Here is a 12,443-nt window from a genome sequence, read left to right as displayed (position 1 = left end):
CTACGCTACGGGACCTCCCCCCCACTTTAGGGGAATAGATCGCATATTTTCTATCATTTTGCATGTTTTTGCATAAACTACTATGCATTGCCACCAATCTTGAAAAAAAAAAAATTTCTCGATTTTCAAATTTTTTTTCCAAGGGGGGAACCTTTGGGAAAAAACAATGATTTTTAAATAATTCCGAAGTCCAAAGTCCGATCGGGCCAATTTTCAATAGCAAATAATCGGACCGTATTCCCCGCCGAATACAACTTGTAAAGTAAATCGGGTAATGCTAAATTCCAAAAAGTGTGTCTACAAAATTTGTACACATACACATATACACACACACATACACACACATACATACATCACATCGATTCGTCGAACTGAGTCGATCGGTATATAACACTATGGGTCTCCGGGCCCTCTATCCAAAATGTTTTTTAGAGTAAACCTATAGCCTTTCGGTACTACTTTGTTGTACGAGAAAGACAAAACCGTGAAAGACTACGAAAGAAAACCAAAGATGAACCCAAATGAAATACAAAAAAACCCAGATTAATCCACCTAGCGGTGTTGGTGCCTTTCTCGTGCAAAAGTATACTGATAAATATAAGTGAGTGTTTTTTTGCGTGTTTTGGGCATAGAAAATAGTATTTTAGCCATAACTTTTGATCCCGTAGTCCAAGACGAGCTCGGTGGTCTAGTGGCTACCGCTTCTGCGTTATAAGCAGGAGGTCGTGGGTTCAATTCCAGGCTCGTCCCTTTCCTACTTTGTATTTCTATCTTAGTTCTTTCTGTGTTTCACGTTATACCAAAACCAATCCTACTGTTATAACCTTCCACACAATCCCAAAACATCCCGTGGTATCTATGAATGGTCGTAGAGTTCTCTGCATCTTTCTTAAGTAGGTGTCCAACTAACCATCCTTCTCCTTCCTCAGCATTCGCAAGAACGTGGCCAGAGGACAGATCTCGACTATTGGGGAGAGTGCATTGCTTCCATCTAAGAGATATAGTGATTAGTCCCAAATCAATATCTGTGGTAACGGATGAAAGTGGTACTACACTCTTACAATAGTCTTAGCTTATACCCCCTACGAATTTGTGCGAATTGCTCAATGCTAATGCTAATGCTAGAAGACTCCCGAGCAGACCTTTAGAAAAAAGTGTTAACTTGTTTTGATGTAGTGAAATCGCTGATTATGATTACTTAATTTGATATTTTTTTGATCGTTTTAACGGTTAAAATAACAAAACGTATAACAGACAAATCTTACTGTGAAATCAAATCAAAAACTTTTCTGTTATTGATGAGAGCAAATCAAAAACTAATTTTGATATTGGTATCCGACCTCACTCACCCACTCTTATTCATCCACCCACTCTTAATCACTCACCCATTCTTTCTCAATCATCCACTTCCACTCACTAATTTACTCTTAATCTCTCGCTCTCTCTCTCTCGCTCACTCAATTACTCCAACTCGCTCACTCACTCACTCATTATCGGTTACTCACCCATTCTTATTCACTCACTATTACTCACAGCTTCCCTGGAAAGCTTACCAGACTGATCAAAGCAACGGTGGATGGTGTGCAAAACTGTGTGAAGATCTCGGGCGAACACTCCAGTTCGTTCGAATCGCGCCGGGGACTAAGACAAGGTGATGGACTTTCGTGCCTGTTGTTCAACATTGCGCTAGAAGGTGTCATGCGGAGAGCCGGGTGTAACAGCCGGGGAACGATTTTCAACAGATCCAGTCAATTTATTTGCTTCACGGATGACATGGACATTGTCGGCCGAACATTTGCAAAGGTGGCAGAACTGTACACCCGCCTGAAACGTGAAGCAACAAAAGTTGGACTGGTGGTGAATGCGTCAAAGACAAAGTACATGCTTGTGGGTGGAACCGAGCGCGACAGGGCCCGCCTGGGAAGCAGTGTTACGATAGACGGGGATACCTTCGAGGTGGTCGAGGAATTCGTCTACCTCGGATCCTTGCTAACGGCTGACAACAACGTTAGTCGTGAAATACGAAGGCGCATCATCTGTGGAAGTCGGGCCTACTACGGGCTCCAGAAGAAACTGCGGTCGAAGAGATTCGCCACCGCACCAAATGTGTCATGTACAAGACGTTAATAAGACCGGTAGTCCTCTACGGACATGAAACATGGACAATGCTCGAGGAGGACTTGCAAGCACTCGGAGTATTCGAGAGACGGGTGCTTAGGACCATCTTTGGCGGTGTACAAGAAGACGGTGTGTGGCGGCGAAGAATGAACCATGAGCTCGCCCAGCTCTACGGCGAACCCAGTATCCAGAAGGTAGCTAAAGCCGGAAGGGTACGATGGGCAGGGCATGTTGCAAGAATGCCGGACAGCAACCCTGCAAAGATGGTGTTCGCTTCCGAGCCGGCAGGTATGAGACGACGTGGAGCGCAGCGAGCGAGATGGGCAGACCAGGTGCAGAACGACTTGGCGAGCGTGAGGCGTATTCGAGGATGGAGAGATGCGGCCTCGAACCGTGTATTGTGGCGTCAAATTGTTGATTCAGTGTTATCTGTATAGATGTAGACTAAATAAATGAATGAATACTTATTCGCTCACTCATTTTTACCCACTCATTCATTTCTATTACTCATTCACTCAATTTTACTCACTATTACTCACTTATTAACTCTAACTCACTCACTCTTACTCGCTCATTCTTATTCACCCACTCGTCGATTCTGAAATTTAGACCACTCTCATCTAGAATTCGTTGCTTTTACTACAGCGACCAAGGAACAACTTCAACTATGTTGCCCTTGCAGCCATGCGGCGTTGACCGCAAATGTCTCAGACTCTTTGCATTGTGCATGAGAACGTACTGCATAATCTCTCACCTACCTCTCATGATTCTTGAAGGGTGCTATACGAAGTGGAACGGGATTCTACGGTGTAAGAATACTTAATTCTATACTGCATTGAAACAGTTCCAGGCGAAGGGTAAGCTATTGTTCATTCATATCAATTCTGAATGCATTTTTATTGAGAAATATTTTTTTCATTAAATTAAAGTACAAACTTGAAATGATGACTAATTCGGTGTACTGGCTCATACAGGGTAGTATTCCATTAGGAGTTATGGCATTCGGGCTTGTGACTCATTCGGGATAGTGGCGTTCGGGGTAATGGCATTATGGATAATGGTATTATGGTTAGTGGCGTAGGGCACATCGGATAACTCTTCAGCACTTAGGCCGAGAGTCCGATGCCCCCATCGTTATGATTCGTGTAGTAATTTCGGGTTGAAATGCGAGGTGCTCCATCCTGGACCAGCTGTACTGACCCGCCTTTTGTTTCTGACCATAAATCGTACTCCCTCATAAACCATGCAGGTTCCATCGTCCATCCTGCACTGCAAAAGGTCACATCGATGCATGGCTCACTGCGCGGTCCTCTGAACGTTGACGCTTGGCTCTTGTACAGCAGAACTACGTTTAGAATCGCTAGAGATTTTACGAGAATACCTTCAACATTAGAGAAACAGGACTGCCACCGCGTTGAAGCCACCTGCTACTACGAACGGCTTCAAACCTGCAAGACAATCGACGACCCTCTTGTTCTGCTCTGTACTACAAAAGTAAACACCGATTACCTTTGCTATAACGAAACCCCAAGGGCGTAGCCAAGGGGGGGCAGGGGGGGGCCGTCGCCCCCCCTAAATTGTGAAAAGATTGAACGGGTACTGAAATGAATTCCCTCAAACATGTGCACTTTACGATCCAATTATATACAGAAATAGGTGGTTGAAATTCAAAAGATTCCCAAAACTTATTAGGGCATCCAGGATCCATAATATTTGAAAGTTCAAAACAACTCGAAACATTTCGATTTACTTCTAGATATTTCTTCGGCTATTCTCTCTTCAGGAAGAATCCGGCATTTCCTTCAGGCATGCATTCGAGATTTCCGTCAAGAATACATACGGAATCTCTTCCCAAAATTCTTCCAGAAGTTTTTTCAAAGATTTATGACGGAAATCCTTCGATTTAGCTCCATAATTTCACTTGTAAATCTATAAGAAAATCCTTCGGAAATTCTTCTAGGAACTTCTCCGGGCATTCCTCTCGGAACTCTTCCTTTAATTCCTCCGGGATTACTTCCAGAAAATTTTCCGAGAATACCTCCAAACATTCAAAAGCGAAATCATCTAGCATTCCAATCTGGAATTCTTTTCGCAATTACTTCAGAATATCCTTCAAGAAATCCTCTAGAAATATCTTCATGAATTTCTCCTTTCTTTTTATTTATTTATCATCAGACTAAGGCCGGAGTGGCCTGTGCTGCACATAAAAGACTTCTCCATTCAGCTCGGTTCATGGCTGCACTTCGCCAACCACGCAGTCTGCGGAGGGTCCGCAAGTCGTCCTCCACCTGATCGATCCACCTTGCCCGCTGTGCACCTCGCCTTCTTGTTCCCGTCGGATCGTTGTCGAGAACCATTTTCACCGGATTACTGTCCGACATTCTGGCTACGTGCCCGGCCCACCGCAGTCTTCCGATTTTAGCGGTGTGAACGATGGATGGTTCTCCCAACAGCTGATGCAACTCGTGGTTCATTCGCCTCCTCCACGTACCGTCCGCCATCTGCAACCCACCATAGATGGTACGCAACACTTTCCTTTCGAAAACTCCCAGTGCGCGTTGGTCCTCCACGAGCATCGTCCAGGTCTCGTGTCCGTAGAGAACTACCGGTCTTATAAGCGTTTTGTAGATAGTCAGTTTGGTACGGCGGCGAACTCTATTCGATCGAAGCGTCTTGCGGAGTCCAAAGTACGTACGATTTCCAGCCACTATGCGTCTCCGAATTTCTCTGCTGGTATCGTTATCGGCGGTCACCAGTGAGCCCAAGTACACGAATTCTTCAACCACCTCGATTTCGTCACCACCGATAGAAACTCGTGGTGGGTGACTCACATTGACCTCTCTTGAGCCTCTTCCTATCATGTACTTCGTCTTCGACGTGTTGATGACTAGTCCAATCCGTTTAGCTTCGCTTTTCAGTCTGATGTAAGCTTCCTCCATCCTCTCAAAGTTACGTGCCATGATATCAATGTCGTCGGCGAAACCAAATAACTGGACGGACTTCGTGAAAATCGTACCACTCGTGTCAATCCCTGCCCTTCGTATTACTCCAAAGCGATGTTGAATAGCAGACACGAAAGACCATCACCTTGCCGTAACCCTCTACGGGTTTCGAAGGGACTCGAGAATGCCCTGAAACTCGAACTACGCACATCACCCGATCCATCGTCGCCTTGATCAACCGTATCAGTTTATCCGGAAATCCGTTTTCGTGCATTAGCTGCCATAGCTGGTCCCGATCGATTGTATCATATGCGGCTTTGAAGTCGATAAATAGATGATGTGTGGGCACGTTGTATTCGCGGCATTTCTGCAATACCTGACGTATGGCGAACACCTGGTCTGTGGTAGAGCGTTCACCCATAAATCCCGCCTGGTACTGCCCCACGAACTCTCTTGCAATTGGTGTTAGTCGACGGCATAAAATTTGGGAGAGTACCTTGTAGGCGGCGTTCAGCAATGTGATTGCGCGGTAGTTGCTACAATCCAGCTTATCGCCCTTTTTGTAGATGGGACACGACACCTTCCATCCACTCCTGCGGCAGAACCTCATCCTCCCAAACCTTGGTAATCACCCAATGCAGCGCTCTAGCCAGTGCTTCACCACCGTGTTTAAACAGCTCTCCTGGTAGTTGGTCAACTCCAGGGGCTTTGTTGTTTTTCAGCCGGCCGATCTCCTCCTGGATTTCCTGGAGATTCGGAGCCGGAAGTCGCATGTCCTGCGCGCGTGCTCCTAGGTTCATCACCATACCGCCACCGTTGTCTGCCATATCGCCATTCAGGTGCTCTTCGTAGTGCTGCTGCCACCTTTGGATCACCTCACGCTCGTTCGTAAGAAGGTTCCCGTTTATGTCCTTACACATATCGGGCTGTGGCACGTGGCCCTTACGTGAACGGTTCAACTTCTCATAGAACTTTCGTGCGTTATTAGCGTGGTACAGTTCCTCCGTCTCTTCACGGTCTCGATCTTCCTGCTGGCGCTTTTTCTTCCGGAAAATCGAGTTTTGTCTGTTCCGCGCCCGTTTGTATCGTGCCTCGTTCGCCCTCGTGCGGTGTTGCAGCAATCTCGCCCATGCTGCATTCTTCTCCTCAACTAACTGCTCACATTCGCCGTCATACCAGTCGTTTCTCTGATCCGGAGCCACCGTGCCTAGTGCAGCGGTTGCGGTGCTTCCAATGGCGGATCGAATATCTCTCCAGCCATCTTCAAGAGATGCTGCGCCTAGCTGCTCTTCCGTTGGGAGTGCCACTTCCAGCTGCTGCGCGTAGTCTTGGGCTAGTCTACCGTCTTGTAGCCGCCCAATGTTAAGCCGCGGCGGACGACTCCGACGCGTGTTGATCACCGTCGAGAGTTTTGAGCGCAGACATACTGCGACGAGGTAGTGGTCGGATTCAATATTCGCACTGCGGTAAGTGCGTACATTCGTTATGTCGGAGAAGAATTTACCGTCGATTAGAACGTGGTCGATTTGGTTTTCCGTTACTTGATTAGGTGATTTCCATGTGGCCTTGTGGATATTCTTACGGGGGAAGAAAGTGCTTCGGACTACCATTCCGCGGAGGCTGCAAAGTTTATGCATCGTTGGCCGTTGTCGTTCGATACGGTATGCAGACTATCCGGTCCGATGACCGGTCTATACATTTCCTCCCTTCCTACCTGAGCGTTCATGTCACCGATGACGATTTTGACGTCCCGCAGTGGGCATCCATCGTATGTCTGCTCCAGCTGCGCATAGAACGCTTCTTTCTCGTCGTCGGATCTCCCTTCGTGTGGGCAGTGCACGTTGATGATGCTATAGTTGAAGAAACGGCCTTTTATCCTCAGCTTGCACATTCTTGCATTGATTGGCTGCCACCCAATCACGCGTTGGCGCATCTTTCCCAGCACTATGAAGCCGGTTCCCAGCTCGTTGGTGGTGCCACAGCTTTGGTAGAAGGTAGCCGCTCGATGCCCGCTTTCCACACTTTCTGTCCTGTCCAGCAGATTTCCTGCAGCGCTACGACATCGAAGTTGCGGGGATGTAATTCATCGTAGATTATCCTATCGCAACCTGCGAAGCCTAGCGACTTGCAGTTCCATGTTCCAAGCTTCCAATCGTGATCCTTTATTCGTCGCCTAGGTCGTTGCCGATTGTATCGAGTCGTATTTTCTTCTATGTCGTTCGTAATAGTTGTTTTTAAAGGCGGCTTATTGGGCCTGCGCAAACCTCCTGTCTCGTCGGAGGGCCGTCGTGTCAGGGCTGTTTAGCGTCCCACCTAACACCAGGACTTGGGCTTGTGCGCTTTGAGCGGCACACGGTCGCTTTGGCGGAGCCTACTTGCGGATACATGCAGCTTTTTATAGAGGTTTAACAGGGCCCACTGTCAAACCCCACCACATCCTAGGCAGGCGCCACAACTTGCAGATGGCCTGGGGAGGGATCGTCAAGCCCTTGGACATAGTCCCTGCTGCCCTTCTCCTTTTTTACAGGTATTTTTTCCGGGAGTTTCTTCAGGTACTTCTCCAGGAATTCCTTCAGGAATTTCTCCGGGAGATTTTCCGCGGAAGTGTACTAGAATTCCAATAGTTCTTCCAGAAATTTCTTCGGAACAATCCGCAGGGATTTTTTTTCAGCAATTCATCTGGGAACACTTTCAGTATTTCATCTGGGAATTTCTGCATTAATTCCTCCTGGTATTTTTCTGGGAATCCTTCAAATATTTTTTCGGAAATTCCTTTAGGAACTTCTCTAAGAATTATTTCAGGACTTGCATGTGGGAATTCCTCCGGAAGTGCTTGTGGGAGTTTCTCCGGGAGTTCTTCCAGGAGTTTTTCCAAGAAATTCTCCGGTAATAGCTCCAGGAACTTTACAGGGAATTCCTGGACGATATTTAGCAGGAATTTCACGGGAAATGGGATTTCGGAAGTTCCTTCAGAAATATTTTTTCTCTTCCTCTAGGGTATTCCACCGGATGTTCCTCTGAAGTTCCACCAGTAGTTCCTTCGGGAATTAAATTAGGATTTCTTCCAGGAATTCATTTAGCATTTCTTTAGGCATTTATCTACAAAATCCTCCAGAAGTTCCTCGGAGAATTTCTCTGGGAGTTCTTACAGGAATTACTCCGGGAGGTTCTTTTAAGAATTCTTTCAGGAGATCCTCCTGGAATTCTTACGTAAGTTCCTTTGGGAGTTCATCCTAGAATTCTTACGAGAGTTCCTCCAGTATTTCCTCCGAAAATTCTTCCTGAATTTCTTCAATAAATTCCTCCAGTAGTTCCACCGGCAGTTCCTCCGAGAATTCCTCTGATAATTTCTCCGGAAATTCCTATAGAAAATCCCCCGGGAGTTCCTCTGGAAATTACTCTGGGAGTTCCTCCGGGAGTTCCTTTTCAGAGAAACACCTGGAGAAACTGCCGGTGAAACTCCCGGATGGATTCTCGTAGAAACTGCTGGTGGATCTCCCGGAGGAATTCCCGAAGGAACTGCCAGAGGAGCTCCTGTAAGATCTCCCGTAAGCACTCCCGGAGGAATTTCAGGAGGAACTCCTAGAAGAATTCCTAGAGGACCTCTCGGATGAGCTCCCAGAGAAACTATCGGAAGAACTTCGGGAGGAATTTCCAGCCTAATTTCTGAAAGCCTAAATGATTTACTGAAAAAAGCCTGAATAATTTCCTGGAATAGCTTCTGGTGGAACTCCCGGAGAAATTTCCGGAGAAACTCCCGGATGAATTGCTGGTGGAATTCCCGGAGGAACTCTCGAAGGAATTTTTTGGAAGAATTTCTGAAGAAACTCCCGGGAGAATTTTCAAAGGAACCCCGGGGAAACTACCAGAAGCATTCTCGGAAACAAGAGAATTAATCTAATAGACGCGTCTATTAGCTGAAACCGCGTCTAGCTGAAACCTTTGTTGGGGTTTGTAGCTGGACCATCATCATCATCAGAGGACCTCCCGGAGAATTCCCTGAGGAGCTCACAGAGAAATTCTCGGAGGAGCTTCTGGTGGAAAATCTATATAAATTCCTGGAGAAGCCTAAAAAAAATCCATTTCTGCTGAAATTCCCGGAAGAATTTTCAGAGAAACTGCCGATAGAACTACCGGAATAATTCTCGAAGGAAATCCTAGAGAAATTCTTGGTGGAAATGCCGGTGGTACTCCTGGAGGAATTTTCTTTTGGAAATCTTGAAGTTTCCGCCGGATTTCTTTCAGGATTTCATTGCGAATTAATCTAGGAATTCCTCCGAAATTTACATTGTTGATTTCATTTTAGGTATAATTTCCGTATAAATTTCCGGAATTCCTGGAGAAATTCTTTCAAATTTTCATAAGAAATTATTCGAGCAATTCACGGAAAATGTTATGGAATTTACACAAGAAATTCTCAGGAATGTTTACTGGCAATTCTGCGGAATTTCCACGGAATATTATTATTCTTTAAAATTATGGGAAACAGCACGAAATTATTTGAATTATTGCAGGGAATTCTGCTGAACTTATAAAGAAGTTCGTAAAGATTTTCTTGGAGTAAATAATGGTGGAATTTTCGGATCAATTCCCGGCAAAATTTATGGTGGAATTCCTGAAGACACTGAAAAAGAAGTTGCTGGAGGCATTCCTAAAGAATCCCTGATAAAATTTCGGATATAATGCCAGGAGCAATTGTCGAAGGAATTCCTGGAGAAAGCTTGCATATTGATTTTTCTGCCTATTTTATAATAAATATTATTTCAGAGAGAATTTGTTTAGAAATTCAGATGTATGGTTCTAGTTATCTTAAACTTATGGAATTTTATAATAATTTTTATAGCCGATTTTATATTCTTTCTGAATACTAAGTTCGTTAATATTTTTCTCACATTATTTAAAAATATCTGATGAGCAATAAATCACGCATTTTTAAATCCATTATTGTTTTAATCATTATTGTTTTGATTTGGTTTGGATTTGGTTTCATGTGTTAATATTCATGTGTTTTTATAAAACTATTATAAAACTACGATTTAGAAGACCAAAAAAGTTGGCCCCCCCCTTCTCGAAATCCTGGCTACGCCCATGCGAAACCCTCATCGTCAGGAGATGTTAGTATCTCCTGAATGAGTACCGCCAACAAGTCCCGATGGCCACTGTTCTGAACCGTTTCCAGCAGGGATGCGGTATGACAATATCAGCTTTACACTCAATAATCGATTGTTTAGCAGCAGTTGTGCTGCCTCGTAGTGGTTTAAGTTTAACTGTGTTACTTGCATGTCTGGACCCTTTTAGAGGTCGGACAGGTCTGAACATTTTTGGGGTATCTGTTATATGTGCCCGGGGGACAGATCAAACATCTTGGTACAGCCAGTTGATTCAAAAGTATAAGATTACTAATGTCGTTCCTGTTCGCGTGACTAACATGTAGGTTACTTCGACCTGGCAGCCAAAGTACAGGTACTACAACTGTCAAACCGATCTTGGCGATGAAACAAAACAAGCACTACAACATGATGCACAACTGAAGCTTGTTGAAGCATAATTTGGCAAAATAATTTAAATAACTACAGCGCCACTAGCGTTCTAGTACTTATGCTTCTACTGTGCAGCCTGACAGGTGCGAGCTTGATGGCCATCTGCTCCACACCTACGGCATAACTTGCTACGATAGGGTCTCTTTCAGTCAAAAGGCTTATGACACCTATAGTAGGTCTGAGTTGGCTGGCTTATGATTGATTGATTGATGGATCCTGTACACCTCCGGTGGTGCAAAGGGCCGACTTGAAAGATCTCCATCCTGAGCGATGCCCGGCTATCGCTTTAACCTGTTGCCAGGTTAGATTTCGGTCGACTTCTTTTATTTCTTTATTGAGGCTTCGCCGCCATGAGCCTCTGGGTCTGCCTCTGCTGCGATGTCCCGCTGGGTTCCAGTCTAATGCTTGTTTACAGATTTCGTTTCCGCCCCTACGTAGAGTGTGGCCGACCCAGCCCCACTTCCGATCCCGAATTTCTGTTGCTATCGGCCTCTGGTGACAACGACGATGGAGCTCATTGTTTGAGATCCAGTTGTGAGGCCACCAGGCCCGAATTATATACCGCAGGCATCTGTTAATGAACACCTGCAGCCGTTGAGTGTTCTCCACTGATACACACCATGTTTCGCTAGCGTATAACAGCACAGATTTCACGTTAGAGTTGAAAATTCGTATTTTGGTGCGTTCACTTATCTGCCTGTTTTTCCAGATATTTCTTAAACTCGCAAAGGCAGCCCTTGCTTTCTTGATCCGTGCGCCTATGTCGATCTTGGTACCGCCGTCCGACGCCATTTGGCTACCAAGATATTGGACGCTTTCAACATTCTCCACTGGTTGCCCGGCTACTGTGAAACTGGAAGGAGTCGGCGTGTTTACATCCAACGATTTGGTTTTGTTGACGTTGATGACTAAACCTGCCGAAGAGGAGCGTTCGGCAAGGTCGTTGAGCTTACTCTGCATATCAGAGCGCCGTTGCGAGAGGAGTGCAACGTCATCAGCCAATTCGAAGTCGTTTAGATGCTCCATGGTTATAGGCTGCCATAACAGCCCGCGGTTTGGTTCACGGTCAATCGCACCTACCAGAATCTCATCGATTACGATGAGGAACAGTAACGGTGATAGGATACATCCTTGCCTCACACCAGCTACGACCCGGATAGGGTCGGACAGGACCCCATTGTGCAGCACTCTACACGAAAAGGCCTCGTACTGTGCTTCGATGAGGCCGATGATTTTCTCAGGAACTCCCTTGCGTCTCAGGGCGCCCCACATATTCTCGTGATTGAGACGGTCGAAAGCTTTTTCGTAGTCAATGAATACCAAGTAAAGGGACTCTTGGAATTCGTTGACCTGCTCCAGAATGATGCGGAGCGTGACAATATGGTCCACACAGGATCTTCCGGCATGGAATCCGGCTTGCTGCCGCTGGAGAGTCGCATCGATCTTCTCCTGAATCCGGGCTAGGATAATTTTGCACAGAACTTTGAGAACGGTACACAGGAACATAATGCCTCATTTGTTATCGCATACAGTCAGGTCACCCTTTTTGGGCACCTTCACTAAGATACCTTGCATCCATTCGACCGGGAAAATTGCGGTGTCCCAGATATTATGAAATAAACGATGCAGTAGTTGAGCGGATGTCATGGGGTCAGCTTAGAGCATCTCGGCTGATATGCGGTCGACCCCTGGGGCTTTATTCGATTTCATGCTTTGGATGGCTGTTTGAATCTCTAGCAGTGATGGAGCTTCGGTATTGACGCGTGTTATACGTCGGATCCTAGGCAGATCATGCCGAGGTTGTGATGGCCTGGCTGGCACTTGAAAAAGTTGTTCGAAGTGC

The sequence above is a fragment of the Armigeres subalbatus genome, chromosome 1, assembly GCF_024139115.2.
Source record: "Armigeres subalbatus isolate Guangzhou_Male chromosome 1, GZ_Asu_2, whole genome shotgun sequence".
NCBI classification, from domain to species: domain Eukaryota; kingdom Metazoa; phylum Arthropoda; class Insecta; order Diptera; family Culicidae; genus Armigeres; species Armigeres subalbatus.
The sequence above is the reverse complement of the archived record's forward strand: the minus strand, read 5'-3'. Positions refer to the sequence as shown.